The sequence below is a fragment of the Pollachius pollachius genome (assembly GCF_949987615.1).
Source record: "Pollachius pollachius genome assembly, chromosome: 10".
Lineage (NCBI taxonomy): Eukaryota > Metazoa > Chordata > Actinopteri > Gadiformes > Gadidae > Pollachius > Pollachius pollachius.
The window spans coordinates 13,124,743-13,146,404 of record NC_136943.1 but is presented as its reverse complement, the minus strand read 5'-3'; the positions used below and the strand labels follow the sequence as shown (position 1 = coordinate 13,146,404).

The following is a 21,662-nucleotide window of genomic DNA, read 5'->3' as shown; positions in this document are numbered from 1 at the left end:
CATCTGGCGCAATTGACTTTCTCAATGGCGCATGTGTCGTTGCTAGTTTGCAACTGGCACAGAGCGTTCTTTTCCCTCCTGCGCCACTCCTGCGTAAATTAGGGAATGATCTTGCGCCCCAAGGGGCGGTTCGGCGAAAGTAGGAGGCGTGTTCTGGCGGAAACGTTCCCTGGTGCTATTTTGCAGTTTCAGAAATCATTTGCGCCACAAACCAGGAAATACCTGGTTAAAAGTCAGTGGCGTTTTGTTCAGATGCTATTTTAAGGGCGCATGCATAATGTTGCTTGTGCACCCCGGGCATACACTTTGCTTCTCTCATCTACCTAGCCACACATTCTTGGTAAATTATTTGGGAAAGAACAGCTGATACAGCGGTAATACGTTGTACTTTTAAATCAATGCATCTGCAAACACCGTACAGCAACCACATATGTTCCTGGCACAGACATCGTGCTCATGCCTATAACCTTTAGGATTCATGAGTATTTGATCGTGAGAAAACATTGTTTTACCACGAGTGAGTGTTCAAAAGAATGAATGAATGCGGGCGCGCATGTGTGTATGTGTAAAATAATTAATGAATCCGGGCGTGCGTGTGTGCGTCCATCTGTTTAAACACACGCAAACTAAACACGTAACGCATAATACAGTCCATGGCAATGTATATTAACGGGGGGACACATGCATATTAGGAACATTAGTCGATAACGATAATGCATACAATACTGATAAGAAACAATGTTTATAATGTATTGCGTGTATCATTAAGTAGAACCACAGTTTCCGCATATCATATGTGTGTTAAGTTTTCTTTGCTGAAATTTATTTCTGAAATTGTGGAAGAAAACCTTATTTCATGTGTGAATTAGGCCATATTATTTGGCCATAAAGTGAGCCATTTGAAGTTTGAAATTCATGTGCATCTGTCTCATCAGAGATTGCAGACGCGCTGTCAAAATATCAATTCGTCAGATTCAAATGCGCTCATGGCTCTTAAACGGGATGGGAGCTGGCACTCTCATTGGTTAATTGCACATTACGCCCAAACCACACCTACAGGTTATTAGGCTACTTCAGACCAACACTTTTTTAGATTTGCGCCGGGCACAAGAATCATTTTTGCGCCAGTAAAATAGTGACACCGCCATCGAACCGCCCACAAAGCTACTTGCGCTTGGCGCTTCTCACTTGCGTTTCAGATCATTAAAATACGGCCCTATATGTCAAGGCGGAGAAGTGCGAGTTTCACGTCCCGTCCATCTCCTTCCCGGGTAACATTATCAGCCAGGGCCAGGTAGAGATGGACCCTTCCAAAGTCTCTGCGGTGGCCGAGTGACCCTCTCCCTCAACCCGCAAGAGATTGCAACAGTACCTTGGTTTCACTAATTTTTATCGTCGCTTTATACGCGGCTACAGCCAAGTCGCGGCACCCCTCACGGCCCTGACCTCCACGAAGAGCACCTTCGTGTGGACGCCGGCCTCAAGAGGCAGTTTGTATCCGCGCCCATCCTCATTTAACCTGATCCCTCACTCCAGTTCGTGGTGGAGGTCGACGCCTCTAACACCGGAGACGGCGCGGTGCTTTCCCAGCGTTCCCCCTCCGACCACAAGCTCCACCCCTGTGCCTTCTTCTCCCGCCGCCTGTCCCCGCCGGAGCGAAACTATGACGTTGGCAACCGCAAGCTCTTGGCTGTTAAGCTTGGCTGGAGAGCGTGGAGCATCCGTTTATTGTTTGGACCGACCACCACAGCCTTGCCTATATCCAGTCAGCAAAGAGATTAAACTCCCGGCAGGCCAGGTGGGCCTTATTCTTTGGTCGGTTCAGCTTCTCCCTCACCTACCGTCCCGGCTCCCAGAACGTCAAGCCGGATGTCCTGTCCCGCCTGTACTCCCTCGAGGACCCCTGCACAGACCCTGAGACCATCCTGCCACCCGCTTGTTTAATCACCACACTCCCCTGGGAGGTTGAGTCCGCTGTACGCCTTGCGCAGGGGCAGCAGCCAGACCCCGGTACCGGTCCCCCCAACTGCTTGTTTGCTCCGGATGCTGCGCAGTCCAGGGTACTGGTCTGGGCTCATTCCTCCAGGCTCACCTGCCACCCAGGCATCACCCGCACATTAGACTTCATCCGTCTGTGATTCTGGTGGCCCACCATGGACGCGGACGTCCGCTCTTTTATTTCGGCATGTGGAACCCGCCCTCGGAATAAAACCTTGACTCGTCCCCGTTCCTGTCTGCTATGGCCCTTACCCATTCCTAGATGGCCCTGGTCACATATCACACTGGACTTCGTCACCGGCCTCCCCACGTCCGAAGGCAACACCACCATCCTAACCGTAATCGACCGTTTTTCTAAGGCCGTGCACTTTATTGCACCTCCCAAGCTTCCCTCCTCAAGGGAGATGGCAGACCTCCTTGTTAGGCACGTTTTCCGCCTGCATTGCATCCCAATGGATATTGTCTCCGACAGAGGCCCCCAGTTCACCTCCCAAGTTTGGCATGCGTTCTGTAAGGCTCTTGATGCCACACCCAGTCACTCCTCCGGATTTCACCCCCAGTCCAATGGACAATCCGAGCGAGCCAATCAGGAGATGGAGGCAGCACTCCGTTGCATCACCCATGCCAGACCCACCTCCTGGAACACTCCCCTGGGTTGAATATGCCCACAACACCCTAGTCAACGCATCCTCTGGTTTATCTGTTCCCTGAATTGGAGGACGAGATAGCTGTCCCATCAGTCCAGGCCCACTTGCGCAGGTGTCGACGCACTTGGAAGCGCACACACGCTGCGCTACTCTGCGCATCCTCCCACCCCCAGTTGTAGGCCAATAAGCGTTGTCTACCTGCCCCCCAAGTACTCTCCCGGACAAAGGGTTTGGCTTCGGGCAAAAGGCTTCGGGCTTCCCCCCAAAACTCTCCCCCTGTTTTATTGGGCCTTTCGAGATCGAGACTGTTATAAACCCCTGTGCCATCCGTCTCAGACTCCCCCCTTCTCTCCGTGTACATCCGACTTTCCATGTCTCCCAGGTCAAGCCCGTCTCCACCACCCCGCTGTCTCCCCCCGCTCCACCTCCACCTCCACCCAGGGTCATCGATAACCACCCGGCGTGGACGGTCTGTCGTCTTCTTGATGTGCGGCGCCGCGGCCGGGGATACCAGTACTTCATCGACTGGGGGGGGTATGGTCCTGGGGAGCGCTCCTGGGTTCCCCGGAATCGTATTCTGGATGCCTCACTCATCCGGGTCTTCCATCGAGATCACCCGCCCGTTGTTGGGCGTCCGTAGAGGGGGGGTACTGTTATGCCACCTCCTGCGGCACGGTCCAACATCCCCATCTAGTGGTCGCTTGACGCCACTGGCCCTCATTCTCCCAACACACCTGTCAATCTACAATCTCCACTCCCTATTTCAGCCGGGGATCTCCATCAAGCCGGCGCCAGTTCGTCGTTTACCACTCCTGAGTTTGTATCGGTCCTACCAGCACTTTACTAAGATCCGCTCCATTTCCCTGCTCCCCTCGTAACCTTCTTCCCTCTCCTCTAGTTCACTCTGCCTAACTATCGCCAAACCCCTGCCTGCCTGACCACCCACCTGTCGCCGAGCCCTTGCCTGCCTGACCGCCTGCCTGTTACTGAACACTCGCCTGCCTGACTACCGCTTGCCTAGCCCCGGCTTGTCGTTTACCCCTTGTCCCAATAAATCTCACTTCCTTCCACTCCGTCTCTGCCTCCCTTTGTCACGCGTTTGGGTCTCCTCATCCTGTTTCTTAACACTGAACCTGAATGGTGACTGTCCGTTTAATGAACAGAGAGAGATCCTTTTCAAAAAGTTAAGTTAAATAATAAAGGTAGTTGTTATTAATGATTTTAATGATGGTCTCAATTAATTGTTTTATTCATTTTCTTGCAAAGATACATAATATACATTAATTGAATAATATTAGTATCTATTTGTGGTCCTATTGTACTGCAGAGACCAGCAGAAGCAACATCAGTCCATTCCAGAGACATATACCTACCATTCCTACACAGCGAATGATGTCTTGCCTGTTTTGTCAGGTGTTTATTGCGGGGCATGCACATGTTTTTGTCTTGTTTCTGTTCTCCCCGTTCTCTCTCTGGAGTCCTCTACACAGATCCACAGACCAACAAGGTTGGCATGTTCCAAGTCAGATGAAGGGTTCAGATCCAGGTACAGACCATGTGATTGGTGTATATTTCAGGACAGCAAATCACCAGCAACCATCAAAATATATGTATATGTGTTTGTGGATTTCTGCTGAAGAGAGAACCTCATAGAGTAGAAGAGTAGGGTAATGCCCCTGTCACACATTGACGATAGAGAAACACCGGCATATGCTGGAATAATAAAATAATACATTTAACGTATACCTTATTTTATTTGCAATCATTTAATCTTAGACGAAAGTATAGGCTGGTTGTACTTCATATATGATTGAGGACTAGGCTTGGTGGAAACTTCTGATTGTACACTTGTTTCCGACAGATGGGCTTCTCTGAAATACAGCTAAAGTAAACCTGACAGTTAGACTGTCACCGACCAGGTTAGTTTGGTCGGATAAATTGCCATGGTTATTTAGTGGAGATTCCCTTAAGTCATGATAATGGAACGGAACTCTAACTGAAAGTAGCGAGGCTAAGCGAAGTGAGCCCAGCTTTGTGTTTGGCTCGGTTGATGGAATACCCCTCTAGTTGATTCAATGGCAGGTTTCTCTCACAGCAGAATACACACTCTCCTGAGTCCTTTGACTGTTCTTTTTCCTTCCTTTGGTTTTCCTCCAAGAGAACTCCAACGCTGCGTAGTTTAGGGAATCAGTTTCCCCGTCCTACAACATAGAGATGTGTCTTATTACCAAACGGGGAAGACAATACAATCAAACTAGTGTCATTGTATCTTCATATACAAAGGCCAAGAACATGCAGGTTGGTACCATAACACACCAGGTAGCTACTTTATCCAGGTGGGTAGTTAGATATTGCAATAAAAACAATATCAGCTTTCCAGAAAATGTAATTAATTAAACTAATTGTATTTCATCCATATGTATCATTAGCCTGGTCCTACCAGACTCTCGTACTTCATTTAATTTGCACAGAGAGTCTTGACCTACTCAGTTGACAAACATTAACTCACTTGAAGGGTTAGGGGTGTCTGTTGAAGTTTAAAACTATTGGATCAGCCTAGTGCCACTCTGGATCTGCCATAACCAATCGCTAACGTTTGGCCGGGAATCACGTTGTTACAAAGGCTGTTAACAAACCAAACACTGTGGGTGAAGATGTCCGTCAACGAGAGCTGACTTTAACATCTTTGTTCTCAGCCACTCCCTTGGTTTGCTGTTTGGACGCACAAAATTTGGACGGAGAAAACCCACTAACATACCGCAGATCCAGACGTAGTACTGAAGGGAAATTAAAACTGAGCGGAAGTACTTAGGCGGGCGGAGCCAGGCTAATGTATCATACCCAAGTCACTAAATATTAGTTATGCTTGATGAAGATTTTTGCATTTACACACATATTATAAAAAACACATACAATGCCAATGTACCTGTTGTTCTTGAATCACTGAGGCATGTGAAACATGGTAGGAGGCACTGGGATTCCCTGACACTAACAATGGAAGAAGAATATATACATTTATTTTATATTTACGTTTCTATTGTTAATGTAATGTTCAATAGAACCCTGTGATGGTCAAACAGTTTTGACTGTTAACATGTACTGTATATATATATATATATATATATATATATATATATATATATATATATATATATGGAAAACAATTAAGACAAAAAATGGTCCAGATATTTATAAAATATAGAATGTACCAACTTCTAAACTTCTCTATCGCTATCAAACATGGGGATCTCTAACCTGTCCTGAGGTCATATGAAGTCACATCAGTAGGCTAAATGTAGAATGTACTGTACCTTTGCAATGCTCACAAACTTTATTTTTATTTGTTGTTATGAACTGGATTATGTTCCCAACCAGACAGCAAGCCAAAAGTATCCCAAGCACCACGGTAACCAGATGCCTGTACGGTTCTGGAATTAAAAGGGAAGATTTAGATCTCATGGTATCTTTTATGAACAATGCAAGTTATGAACATAACTTTGGATCCGTGAGATTGAACGATGACCATCACTACGGTCTTAACCATGAATGATACCATCCTTCTACCTATCTTTTGAGACCATAATATCAACAGAGTCATATGACTGACCTTAAAGTGTAATTCCGGCAAAAATTGAACCCAAGGTCTTTTTCGGCATGAAAACCGGTAAGCCCTCCAGACACTTTATTTCATTGATAATTGAGTATAGAGCTTGCCCAAAGTTACCCGGAGCAATGAAACAGCCCAAATTCCATGTTCCATGTTCCACTTCCATGTTATTGGCTAGGGGCACATGAATGCTTTCAAATCTGCCTTTTTTTAACCACTAATATTGCTAAAAATAGCATCAGGTCGCCCTAATGGTTGATTTTGTACACCAAGGCAGAATTGTCAGTTCTAACAAGGACATGCCTGCTATGTATGAAGGGAATAAGAGCCTTGAGGCCCAAATAAACTGTCCTCAGTTCCAGCCCATTGTTGTGTTCTGTGTTCCATGGACCCCACACTGTTCTGCCTTCCCAGACTGCTCCTCAGCCTGTCTGAGAAGCATCTGTGGAAACTAGGGTTCGCCTCGAGGGCAGATTGCCCGAGAGTGCTCCCTGTGCAAGCATCCTGCTGTCCCACCATCGGTGCAGAGCTGGGAATGGGTGGATCAGGCAGCATCTACAAAGTTCTTGGTGTCACGTCAGCTGTGTTAACAGTTTTTCTGATAGCTGCCAGTAGGATAGCCAGAGCATTTCCTGCACAAGCTGCATGAGCAGCTGCATTGTATGCACTACAAACTAAGCAGTTTGTCTTGCCATACTTCTTTTGCGGGCACCCTGGGTCAGCCGTGAACGAGAGAGGTTAAGGCTGCTCTCTCCTTCTCCACCGTAGGCATATCACCCAGTCCTGTCTACGACGGGTATCGTGCCTTAGCATTCCTCCTGCAGCCCGACTTAAACTGAGGTGCTTGGCTAGGGGCATTCCAAGCTTTATTTAGCATTTTGCAGTAATCTTCCGCTGCCGGATTAACCACTGAGGGACGGGGACCCCCTCTGTTGAACTTGGGACTTCCAAAGGAGTTTCAAGTCCAAGGATCTTAGCAGCGCTCAGGACCCTTAAGAGCACATTATCTGGACTAGACTCTTCTGAACAATCATCTGCCGATGCAGACCCCTCTGGGTAGAATGAGCTGAGGCCATGTGATTCCTCAGCAAACTCCAGTTGTCCCACTTCTTTGAAAAGGGAACCAAGGGCATAGAAGGAGATGGAATCCGGTTGATTGGCTTTTCGCTCCTGGCACAATGACAGATGTGCATGGAGGCTCTTCCAGAGATATGAGCCTCAGAGAAAGCTGCAATCTGAGAGCAAGCTTTAATTCTGACAACCCTGCATGTCAGATGAATGGCAGACAAAATTTGCAGCTGTATGTCCTGCTGCCCTGAGGTTGCCACTGGGGCAGGGGCTGGGCATTGCACTGGCTGCAGAGCCCCCTTTGAGGCTTGTCTTTTACTACGCCCATGGGAATGCTCACATTGGCGTTTGCGTGAATGACCGTTAGAGTGGCAATCCTGTAATCTACCATCGGCATAAACTGCCAACGCAAGAAACTGCCACCGCAAAGGGAGGGTGGTCTCCTAACCCAACCCTCCGAGACCTCACATCCAGCGGCAGGTTCAATGCAGCTAGACATGGGGACTCCACATCCTTCAAAGGTAAGCCTTGCCCAAGCAGTGGGGACACTCTTTGGGACCATCACACGGGTCCATGGTTGCTCCAAAACAACGACATCTCTGGGGGGCAATTATATTCAATAAAAAAAAACTCCTACTGTGAACAGCAGACAATGGGGACAGCCTCATATAATATTTGTAAAATGCCTGCCCAGACAAAACCAAATTTACACCAACAAAATGTACGCAAACGTACAATTGGGGATAAATAAAGAAATCCAACTTACTGCGCACGGAGAGGAAAGGGTTAGGGGAAAATTAAGTTGACTAACAATTAATAAAAATCAACGATGACATAATAATAGTCACCATTCTTAGTAATTAAATGAATAAAGGAAGCCCTCAAATGCCGAAGGCAAAGGTGACCTTTTCAATAAGGCTGATTATTTGTTATACTTCTTCTCCAGCGGTTTCCGGACTGATTCCCCGTTATTGACCCTGCCTGTCCCCGACAGTGATGGGCAGTAACGCGTTAGAAGTAAGGCGTTACTGTAATCCAATTACTTTTTTTAAATAAGGAGTAAAGTAAGGGATTACAATTGCAAAAATAGTAATTCGATTACTTTTACTTTCCTGCAAGCAGCCTGCGTTACTGCGTTACTAAACCGTGATTTATTTTTGCCATAGACAGTAAAAGAATTTGGGATTTTGCTGTATTTGCTTTGTGAGACTGTCTCGTGACAATGACGTCGCCTATAGCGGTGCGACGTCTAGAAGTAAACAACAGACACGAGTGTGCAAGACATGGCGTGCGGGAGAGAGAGCGAACATGGAGCATTTAATTCATGGAAGTTCAGACATTACTTTGAGTTTGACTCGGTAAAAGATGTAAAAAACATTAACGTCTGCTGTACACTCTGCGTGGGAAGAAAGATTTTGTCTACAGCGAAAAATTCCACCTCAAATCTGAGCAAGCACCTAGCAAGCCGGCACAAGAATGTGAAACTCACTGAGACACCCCGAAGTCCCGACATGACCGCTGCAGCAACAGAGGGACCCTCTCCTGCTAAACAGGTGAAAATAGAGTTAAGAGCGTCAGCAACAGGACTTAGTGCCACTGAACTGAAGTAGCTTGTCGCTGGCTATATTGTCGAGGACATGTTGCCCATTTCCACTGTAGACTCTGATTCATTCTGACGCATCGTAGAAAAAATACCAACCTAAAGCGGTGTCAAGCTGCCGCAGAGAAAGTCATTTGCAGGATACATTGAGAGAGAATACGACATAATAGAAGGTAATTTGAAGGCTGCACTCGGAGATGTAAACTTTGTTTCCACTACTGCTGACATTTGGACGAAGAATAATAAAAGTTTTATGGGAGTGACGGTTCACTGGATTAATTCCACTTTACAACGCAACAAGGCTGCGCTAGCATGTAAGAGAATTAGAGGCAGGCACACCTATGATGTAATTGGAGCAGCGATCGAAGAAATTCATTCATCATATCAACTGCATAGCAAAGTTGTTGCCACTGTAACGGATAATGCATCAAATTTTGCCAAAGCATTCAGAATATGTCAGCCCTGTAATTTGGAGTCTCAATCTGAAAATGATGAAGCAGGTGATGACGAGGAACCGACCTTTACAGATGTAGTAGAAGTTCTTTCATCTGGTGATGGACAGTTTAGCCTCCCTCCACACTACAGATGTGCATCACACACAATTAATCTGATTTCAACAAGCGATGTTGACAAACATCTAAATTCCTGTGCATACAGCAAGGCTGTAAATAGGAGTAGTATTGCAAAATGCACCGCTCTCTGGACTAAAGCAAGTCGATCAACATTGGCCTCTGAACAGGTGGAGGAATTCAGTCGCAGGAAGCTAATGGTACCCACATCCGTAAGGTGGAATTCCCTGTATGAGGCCATTTCCAGAATCATCACAATTCCAATGAACGAGCTGAATCCTCTGTGTGTAAAACTGGGAATCAAGTGCCTTAGTGAAAGGGAGTACCTATTTTTGCAAGAATACTGCACTGTGATGAAGCCCTTGACAGTAGCACTCGACATCTTACAAGGGGATGAGTGCACCTATGGGACTTTACTACCAACGCTCACAAGCCTGATGTCAAAGACACTTGCCCTGAAAGATGACCTCTCCAGAATGACAGCCAGCCTTCCAGATGCCATTGTAAAGGTTTTGTTAAATTTATTATACCATTCATGGTGGGCAGATGTTACACTTTGTTTGTTTTAAGCAGTGAGTACTATTACTAAAATGATAAAAGTTAAATATCAGTTCAACATCAGGGATATTGATCATCATTAATCATGAATATTAATCATAACATCAACAGAAGATTAAAATAAAGAGGTCAAAATAACCTCAACGATAATTAAATCTCATACAGTATTGATAGGGCATGAGATGGTTTAGGTCAGTTAAGATCACAGAATAATTAAAATAGCAGATTATATAGAAAAAGAAATATATTCTTATTTATATCGTATTGTATTTTACAGGCCGTCAAGATTTGTTTTGATCCTGTACTGGATAGCCAAGAGGGACTTCTTGCAGCGGCCACTTGTCCCAAGTTCAAACCTAGATGGCTGAGAGATGAGTGTAGGAGAGAGCATGTGAAGGAGCTTCTAATAAGAGAGTGTCGTAAAGTTGCTCCAGCAGCGGACAATGCTAATGTGTCCCAACTGCCAGCCGGCCCAGCTGAAATTGACTTTTTTGATTTTGAGAACCAACCCACAGAAAGCTTCTCAGCAGAAAAAGAAGTAACTGACTATTTAAGGTCTGGGTATGAGCTTGAGATTCTAAATCAGTTATCAAACCTCAAAAAGATGAACATGAAATACAACTCTCCAACTCCATCCAGTGCACCAGTTGAACGGCTGTTCAGTTTGGGTGGATTGATGCTTTCCCCAAAAAGGAACAGGCTCTCTGCTGGGAGGTTTGAAAAGCTTCTGCTGATGCGGTATAACCACTGTTTCACTCCGAAAGAAAACAAAAAAACATAGGGCCTTGTCATAAAATGGGACTTGATTAACACACACACTTTTCCGCTTGTCTGAACCTGCAGACATATGACAGGGGTCAGATCCCCTCCACACACACACACACACTCCTATACAGAAGCACTCCCCTCCACACACACACCCATACAGAAGCACTACCCTCCACACACACACACACACACACACACACACACACACACAGTAACAAATCCCTCTACATACATACACACACATCACATACACGTAGAAGCAAACCTCAATCCCACACAAACATAGAGGCAGTCCCCTCCATACACACACACACTGGCATTCACATCCACACACTCAGAGAAACACATCCTTCCACACACACACAGTTCAAACACATACTCTTCTTTGACATTAGAACAGCCTAAATGTGGCATGCAACAGCATTTTCTGTTTTGGTAAACGCCTTACTCCTCTCTGCACTGCAACTGTTAAAAGATGTAATTGTTTATAGAGACTTTGGTTTTAATTGTTTTATTGCTGTATTTTATTTACATCTATTCGAATGAAGGTGTGTATACACACCAAAACGATTTTCTTTAAATGAGAGACTGTTGCATTTAATTTATTTTTTTGTTTGCAATGTGCACAGTTAAAAAGATTGAGACTAATAAAAACAAGTTTTAAAAAAGCGTATTCAGGTTGTGTATAACTAGTGTGTTTTTGAAAAGTAACTAAGTAAAGTAATTAGTAAAGTAACTAATTACTTTTGAAAATAAGTAATCACTAAAGTAACTGGATTACTTTCTTGGATAAGTAATCAGTAATCAGTAACTAATTACTTTTTCCAAGTAACTTGACCAACACTGGTCCCCGACCTGCCTGCTCTGTCTCTGTCCGGGTGACCGACCCTGCCTTCCGCCCCGATAACGGATCTTGCCTGTGCCCTGCCTGTCTTCTGTCTGCTCCTATCATTAAATAACAGACATTACCAACTGTCTGCCTGCCTATGTGTGCTGCATTTGGGTCCTCTCCCGATCCATTACACCCATGGGTGCTTTATGCATTCCCAGCCCTGTCTCTTAAGGTCAGTAATATGACTCCATTGATATTATTGTCTAAAAAGATGGGTAGAAGGATGGTAGCATTCACGGTTAAGACGTATAGAAGTATTGTAGAAGTATTGTAAAAAAAACAAACAAATATTCTGGAAATAGGAAGTACAATATACTGACCTGTTACGTCCAGCTGGGTTCCATTTCCAAACACAACTTCCCCACATGCTGCCAGGGCACAGTAGTAAGTCCCAGCATCAGAGGAGTCTACATTGTTCTTGGGGAGAGTGTAGACACAGCTCTGTGGAGCAGACAGAGGCCCAGAACTATTCTGACATTCACCACTCCTGTTTCCATTCATGTAAATGGCAGCAGGGTGAGATGGTCCTGATCTGAACCAGTACACACTGGGTTCCCCTTGACACTGGTTACTGTGGTCCATCCTCTGGGAGGTAATAGAGCACTGGAGAGCCACAGGGTCTCCCAGCTGAGCTGATGCAGACACAGGCTGTTGGACCACAGTCTGGGAGACAAACCTCTGGTCATTGGGATCTATACAGTTAAATAAAACACTCATCATAAGTAACAAGCCAAATATCTTAGAGGCTCTTAGTGGAGAAAATGTATATGATATTTAAAATAAACTAGTATCTAGACTAAAATATTTTTTACCTTTGATGGTCAGGAAAACACCATTATTCCAACTCCTTTGATGTTGTTCTCCTTGATTACAGAAATAATTTGCTTCATCCTCTTTTTGAACGTTGCTGATTGTCAAATAGAAGTTACTTCCTTCTCCCACAGTGAACCTTGACGTAAAGGGCGGTTGAATCTCATTTGATGTATAATATCTGCTTGCTACCATTTCGGGATTGTATCCCAGAGATTGCTTATGCCAGTATAATATTTCTAAGTTAATTTTGTCTTTCAAAGCTAGACAATCCAGAGTAACATTATCTCCAATTTCTGCTGTTTTTAAATAGAGTGATTGAGGATCCTCTTTGGTCTGAATCAGCACTAAAAATGCAAGGAAAAACAAGAACTTATCACTTTTGGTATTGTTGTATGTTTAGTATACAATAACATCCTACTGTAAAATTACAATATATTTTTCATCACCAAACACCTCAATAATGTAGACTTCATTAAAACAGTACTTACATGCAGTATTCAGAATTATTATTGCTAAAATCATTGTCATGGTTTAATGCTGAACCAGCGCTGGACTAACTGAAGTGAATGATTCTGACTTTAGACTAACATTTACATATCCTGGGACCACTGTGATTGGCTGAAACATGGAGGCACTTGATGTGGCAAGCCAATGATTTCTGTGAGGTGTAGTTCATGTCATATTTAAATCTATCCTGAACACTGAAAACCTAAGTTGTTCACTTTGTTTTCCTCTATGTGGCATTAAAAGCTGGCAATTAAAATATATTTCCCCTGATGCTTGAAATATTTGATTTTGCTATTTTAAAAATAGCAAACCCCCCCCCCCCCCCCCCCCCACACACACACACACACAGACACACACACACACACACACAATCCAATAAAATTAATGTATTACCATCATCAGCTGTATTAATAGAAGCAGCAGCATTAGTAGCAGACAGAAAAAGTTTAAATGTTTGAGTACCAAACTGAACCCCAGCTATGGGTGGAGGGATATTGATGCACTCTGTGTTGGAGCAACTCTACAAAACTCAAACCTTTTATTACCACCAGTGTAAAGTGGAAGTTAATACAAAAAGCCAATGAAAGAAAACGCTTTAAGTGTTGTTCCTTCAATCTTTTTCACTTCAGTGTTTATGTTTTAACTACTGGTCTGTGAACAGAGAGTGAAGCAGCAAGTGGAGAAGCGGGGCGATGGCTGCTCATGTCTTTGTCTTCGACACACCACCACAACTCTTAACCATACAAGGATGTGTTGCTATAAGGTTAATCAGAAACCAACCATGAAATGGTTGTTTTCCCATCACTGACTGAACCTCAATGGGGACAGTCAGGTTCACAAGCAATAGATTTACATTCAGGGCATATAGCAGACGCTTTCATCCAAAGCAATTCACACTACATGCGTCCGTTGACAGATCTCATTGACTTTGCATGGGACGCTCTCAAAATGCATTGTGGGTCCGTCCGTTCTGTCGGCTCCGTGGCCTACGTCAAAAGTTGAGAAATTTTCAACTTTTCAGGCAGCGTCGGATCCGTCGACCAATCAGATCGCACTCAGGCAAATACACTTCACTCGACTACTGGATCCATTTTGAAATAACAAGCAGGAAGAAGCAGGAAAAATCTGTTATATTTTTTAAAAGAAATGTGGAATCGATAGGATTGTTTTTAGTCACCTGATCTTTTGTATTCATATCCACACGTCGGCTTTGTTAGCGGGAAGGGATTTGATTGGCTGCAGGCTGTGTCTACGAAAACTAGTTCCATCTACATCAGACACGCCCTCAGTCATCCGTCGACGGACGCATGTAGTGTGAATGTAAGGTTAGGGTTAGGAGTCTCGCTCAGGGACACCTCGACACTCGAGGACGCTAGGAGGAGCCGGGGATCGAACTAGCAACCGGCTCATCCTCCTGAGCTACTTTTACCCAAGTACACAGCAAGCCAACTGTATCCAAAGCACAAAGACCGCTAGATGACAGTTGGGATGTAGAATCAGACAATCTGCAATGGGTCGTCTTGAATCTGCAGACCTCTTCATATTCTTTCTGTAATCTGTACCAATACATTCAAGACCTTTGGTCATTGTTAGCTGCATTGTTAAGTACAATGATAATCATTTAAAGGAACTAAGTAGATATAGTTAGGGGTATTTAAAATTGAAGGTTTTTAATACAGGTTTAACAGACCTTTGATATGTTTACATTGGTGGATACAATTCCAGGCCTACACTATGAGAGAAACGTGAAACGTTTTTATTATTTTGTGAAGGGGAAGTATCAATAAATGGTGACATAGAGGGTTACCAGAAATACTTAGCCAGCCTTAATATATACGTGGGTGTCCCACCCAAGTAAAATCTATGTGTGGGAAACACTTCATTAGCTTGGTGGCTGGCATGAGTATGATACACTTTTCATAGTGGCTCATATGTAGAGAGCCACATCGATATTAATATATCATACCTCTAAAAGGCTTTCTATATCACAACTTTCCCCGGAAGTGAAGGGTTAAAGGGGAAATTATGTCATTGACATGCAACCTCACCCAATGAATTCAACCTTTTACCTTACATTAAAATAAATATTTATCTGGGTTTGAACATTGTTGGATACTTTTTGGATAATGTTAATAAACAACTTAACAAATTAAATAACAGAGGTTTGAATGCGGAAATGTTACACATCATACGCTTAAGTAAGTGTTTCTTTCTTTCATCTCTCTCACTAGAGTGTATCGTGCAGGAAACAGAGAGTGAGGCGGTAAGTTGAGAGACAAGGGCTGCGGCTGGCCATGTCTTCGTCTTTCGACACACCACCACATCTCTGAACCATAGAAAGACCTGACTGTAGGTCTCAACAGGATGTGTTGCTCACATACTTCAGAAACCCACCATGTTATTTCCCATCACTAACTCAACCTGATTTGTAATCATATTACTTTTGCTTGTATCTACTTTTTAGATTATTATAGTGGTAAGAATGAATTGTTCAGTTTCATTCACAGATACTAATATCTTAATCAAGGTATAACTTTGAGGTCCCGACACAAAACAACCATTCATACAAAGCCAACCTATATTATATAAGTCAGATGCAGATTTCAGATCCAGGTACCAACCATACAATCTGTTTCAGGACAGGCAATCACCAGCAACCATCCTTATATATATTTGTGTGCGTGTGTGTGTGTGTGTGTGTGTGTGTGTGTGTGTGTGTGTGTGTGTGTTTGTGTGTGCATTTCTGTAGAAAGAAAGGTTGCATGAGTTGACAGTTGAAGAGTAGGCTGGAGTAGGTTAGAGTAGAATACTGTAGGGTAGAGTAAAGTAGAGTACAGTACAGAAGAACATCTTTATCATTAAACCATGTTTGTGTCATAGGCCTGCCGGTTTGTGATTCCCTTCATGGGGAAGGACGAGGTACGTTAACCCCATTATGTTTTTCATCACGTAGGATTTTCACTGTCACACACATTAGGTAGGAGGTGTGGCCTGTCCGCTGTTCTTGTGTGTGTATTTAATGCAACTAGAGTAGTAAGGGATTTTGTTTTGTAAACTTTTTAATAAATACCATATTCATAGTTAGCCTCGTTTTGTAAAGTATCTCTATCTTTCTACCAGGTGTGGTGCAACAAGCCATTTTAAAATGGTGCTTCAACATGACACCTTGTGATAAACAGGCCATTAATGTTTGAACTGGCACCACTCTCTGCCCTTTCTCTGTTCCTGTCCTTAATTGTCATTCATTATGTAAAACAACACCAAGCCAAAAGACACTCTCTGATCCTTTACATTTTAGAGCTGTTTGTCTCTTTTCGATTTGTTTAACATCAGCAGTGATTTAAACAGTCATTTTTAAATGACTGTCTATTTAAACAGTCATGTTTAAATCACTACAACCACCTCGAGGGCCATTTGGATTGTAACAAACAACCCCACGAAACCTACAATTCAATGATCGAGGCTGTTTTCATTGCAAATTATAAACAAACATTTCAAACTTTTTGCATTTACTTCTAATTTCAAATTTCCCAAAAAGCAGCCACTAGCCGAGTTGTTTAGAGCATGGAGCTAATAACGTTAAGTTCAACATTTCTTTGTCCATGTGTCAGAGACCTTAGTCACTATAAACTTACAAACTAAATACAAACATAATCGTTAGTCAAATGAAGCAATTTGATCTGATCAAAAGGAGAATTTTACTGAAAATTGCACACAATGCAAGCATATTTTGTCTATTTGCAATGGCTGACAGTATCTACTTTAGAAACCCAAGATGATATGCTTTATCATCTCCATTAAAAAAAGAAAATAGTTTGAACCGAACCACCTTCCATTGCCGTAAACAGTTGTGCTATTTGTGCTTTGTCAGAATCATATTATTTATTGTATCTTATATTTTAACTTGAGCTTTTTATCCCTTTTAGAAATGTACTGCACATCCACCAGATCAAACTATACTAGGACCTGGTTGATGGACTTCAGTTGCAGGTGACTCTCACAGCACCTTTTTGGTCTCAATCGGCAAAAAAGTAGAAACATCCGCAATGAATAGCTGGTCTAAAAAACTGTTATATTTTGAATTGTAACCAATTTAACTTATTTTGAAGAGGAGTTTTACTTACATGCTGCTCTCAGCATGTATGGCGTGCTTCCCCGGAACTGCCACTGGCAGTGGCCCCGGCGGCTTGCTAGTTGGCGCCCCCTGAACACTTGGGACTATGTGCTTGGTATTGGGGTTGTCGCGACGACTGACCCTTTAGATGGGGGCTGGGTGGTGATCACCGCCGTGGTCGCCTTGTCCGGGTGGATCCTTGGAGGGTTGGGGGAAGCGTCGGCACCACCGAGGGAGTCATGGGTGTGGGGGATTTGCAGTGTGTTTGTGTGTGTGTGATGTCTAAAATAAGGCAACCTGGGGGTCATGCGGTGAATGAGGCACAAGAGATGCGAACTCGCCACAATGCTTTCTGCGTCCGCAAGGATCCGCATGACGTACATTTTGTCATACATCCTACATCCTTTGTGAACATAGGATGAACTGAGTGAGGTTATGTGAGGAGAGCCACCCACATTCATACAATTCGTTAGTGAGAGAATATAAAGACAACCAAATACAATTGAACTGAAGTCTGTGCTGAGAAAATGCAAACCATGCAACTTGATAGAGCAAGAACTGATTTGCCAATGTGCACACAACTGCATGTGTGTCTGTTGTTCGCTACTGTATTAAGAGTTGTCCATTTGTTCAGCTACTCTCTGATGAACATATTAAGTAAGCATTATTTCTTATACATATACTATCAATTTTGACTCCTTTGCATATGCCCCCATTCTTCACCGTTAGTCTCTTCTTGGTTTCTTGTTTTCTTTTCTTTTGAAAAGTTTACTTTGATGTAGGCTTTAGTGTCACCGGGGGTTGCCTGTGGAATCCTACCTGTGATTACGTGCTTCACAAGTAAGCTTAACCGATTTGTATTGTGAAATATCTTACTTAATTTATTCATTGTTCATTATACTACTGAACATCAACAAGACACAGAAACTTAAAATAAAATGATTTATTAAAAACAAATCATAATACTTCCCCTAAGCAATATGGTTCCTCAGGCCAGCAAATGGTTGCCAAGCAACATATTTGGCAATTATACTTGAGATTGGTGGCACATAAAAAAATATGTTTATTAAATTTGAGTTACGCAGTCACATGCGTGTGTTTGTAATATAATGTTTTTTTATGTGGTTTTCACGCAGTATTCTACAACGGCTATGAGCCAAACAGAATCCAGGACCGGAACTATCCGTTTTATAATCTATTTTTTTCTTTCAATCAAAGCAACATAAGTAAATATAAACAATCTACATATATCCATAACAATAAAATGGTCCAGATTATTTCCACCAACAACCATAGCACAACATTCAAATTTATCAATCCAAACTGACATCAGAACCTGCCATTACTACATCATTCCTTTAGCCTCATGAGGGGACACAAACTCCCTGGTTGATAGACTTCAGTGGCGGGTGTATCTCACAGCAGAATACAGACTCTCCTGAGTCCTTTCACTGTTCTTTTCCCTCCTTTTGGTTTTCTGGCCAGGGAAATCCAATGCTGCGTAATTCAAGGAATCTGTTTCCCTGTCCTACAACAGAGAACTGTGTATTATTAAACATCTGAGATGTCAGGATTGTTGCAGTGAAGTCAAGAACATGCATTTTATCAAAACCAATAGTAAATACCTTTAACAATGTTCTAGAAAAGATTAAACATTACATAACAATAAAAAAATGATGATTATTTTCCAACCCTGCTAGTGAAAAGAATTGAGTGGCACATTGCATCGCCACAGATTACTGCCAACTGAATACTCCCCGCAACGACGCAGGAGAAGCTAGGACGGCCTGTAATGGACTGCTGTAAAGGTGCCAGTACTTCCAAAATGATGGTGTCATGTGTCATGAAGTGATAAGGTTCCTTGCTCAATTTATTGATAAATTGTATTCATATGTTATTTATTCTGTAAATCTGTAGGCCATTGCCAAAATGGCCAAAATCGTGTGTGTGTGTGTGGATTTGTTGCATTTCTCAAGAATATTTAGATGTCAGTGTCCGAGAGAGGGTTAAGCTTCCCTCTTATTAACTCTTATAGTATAGCTATAAGCCTCGGTATGAAGGGCTTCTTCATAGATAACATCACTCATAATAACGCTCATAAACTAACGGTTCGTAGCCATGGGGATAATAGCCCCCCCAACCCCCTTTTCTTCATGGAACTCTTAGCCCAAAACCCTTTTTTATTCTCTCATCGGGTTCAAATTCAGACTGAAACACAAGGTTCACTTCCACGTTAATTTAAAGTTGATTGAATTAAAAAACCCATTCTCTCTAGAGCCGTTTGTCTGTTCTGGGCTCTGTGACAGAGGACCACCTCCCTAAGTAGATATAATTCTAGGGCAACAAAAACAACAATTCCTATTTTTATGGGATTCTACACCATCTACAACATACGTATGAATAACGTATTTGACGTCTGTCTGGCAAGCACGTTCCACTAGATTCCACTATTTTACAAACCTTTTAACATTGATTTAACAAATTAGATACAACCAAACTTCTAATTTTGTCTCAAATGAGAACATTTGCACATCTTCATTGTTATTGTTCTTCTCGATTATGTATTTCAATACATACATATGAAACACAATGCAATGAGTACCTGTTGTTCCTGAATCACTGAGTCAGTTGCAACAATGTCAGAGGAACTCAGTGTTCCTGAAGATAAGAACAGATGAACAATTACTTTTTTTAATGCTATAGTTTGTAGCATTTCATGTCGGTCAAGCTTAAAAAAAAAACTGCAGCCAGGTATCTGTAAAATACTATATACCATCGATTCAGTTTACAGACTACAAATGTATCGATTAAAGCAGTTGGGGATCTCTAACCTGTCCTTAGGTCATATCAAGTCACAGCAATAGGAATATAAGTATAGCATTACTGTACCTTTGCAATGCTCCCAAACTCGCTTTTTATTTCTAGTTATTAATTGGATTATATTCCCAACCAGACAGCAAGCCAACAGTATTCCAAGGACCACGGTAACCAGATGCCTGTAGGGTTCTAGAATTATAAACAAAGATTTAGATTCCATGGTATCTTTTATGAACAATTACACATGATATAATGGAAGGTGATTTTCCTGAAAAAGTCTTTCATGAAAAATATTTTCAGAATGTTAAATTAAGGAAAACAATAATATACTTCTATTATTCTATTATAATTCAAAGTTATCTAATAAACAAGTATTATAAAAAAAAACGTATATTCCGGAAGTAAGAAGTCCAATTTATTAACCTGTTAGGTCCAGCTTAGTTCCATTTCCAAACACAACTTCCCCACATGCTGCCAGGGCACAGTAGTAAGTCCCAGCATCAGAGGAGACTACATTGTTCTTGGGGAGAGTGTAGACACAGCTCTGTGGAGCAGACGGAGGCCCAGAACTATTCTGACATTCACCACTCCTGTTACCATTCATGTAAATAGCAGCAGGGTGAGATGGTCCAGATCTGAACCAGTACACACTGGGTTCCCCTTGACACTGGTTACTGGGGTCCGTCCTCTGGGAGGTAATAGAGCACTGGAGAGCCACAGGGTCTCCCAGCTGAGCTGATGCTGACACAGGCTGTTGGACCACAGTCTGGGAGACAAACCTCTGGTCATTGGGATCTATACGGTTAAATACAATGATCAAAATTTAAAGGAACCAAGTAGATATATTTGTGGTTGATTTGAAAGGTTAAGATTTTTCCTTATGACGTAGAAACAAGCATTGAAAAATAGATCACGTACCTTTGACGGATAAAAATATGCCGCTCCAACTGTTAGATAAACCTTCTTGACAAAAATAGATTGCTTCAACATCTTTAGTTATGGATCTGATTTTAAGATTAAAGGAAAGAAGCCCTTTGTCCACTGTGTAACTTGAATTGAATTGGGGATAAACTGTCACTGAATCATTCACTTTAGAAGCGACTATTTGAGGCACAAATCCTAGAGATTGCTTATACCAATATACGTTACATCTTCCTGTTTGTAAAGCTGCACAATGTAGAGTGACAGAATCTCCATGTTCTGCTGTTTTCGCAGTCAACAAAGAAGGATCCTTTTTGGTCTCAATCGGCACTAAAAATAAAGTAGAAATAACCACAATGAAACTAAAAAAACACTAAAAAAACGTTATATTTAGAATTGTAACCAATTTAACTTATTTTGAAGAGGAGTTTTACTTACATGCTTCTCTCAGAATTATCATAGCAAACAATATTGCTAACATTGTTACATTTTGGTGCTGTACTGTACTGCACTCACTGAAAGATTGACACTATAAGGACTACTATTTTTATACCAGAGATCAACTGTGATTGGCTGGAACTTAGAGCACTGAATGATGTAAACCAATGATCCACTGCTAGTGTACCCTAACCACTAGACCTGCCCTTCCTGTCTTTCCCACCACTTGACAAAGAAAAAATCCTCTCTCGTCTCACTGTACCATTACATTCATAGGAAATTATATGAAATACAAAATGAGTGCCAAGGACAACTGTGATTGTTAAAGAGACACTGAAAGACACA

General features: G+C 42.5%; 1 long non-coding RNA gene across 1 annotated transcript; it reads right to left on the bottom strand.

Annotated features, from left to right (window-relative positions):
• Positions 1–18,285: 18,285 nt before the first annotated feature.
• On the bottom strand, positions 18,286–20,737 carry LOC307081351. Its single transcript, XR_013812139.1, has 4 exons — positions 20,382–20,737; positions 20,031–20,147; positions 19,744–19,799; positions 18,286–18,669 (listed from the first exon to the last, which is right to left on the bottom strand). It is a non-coding gene; the product is annotated as an uncharacterized lncRNA (long non-coding RNA).
• Between the last annotated feature and the right edge of the window lie 925 nt (positions 20,738–21,662).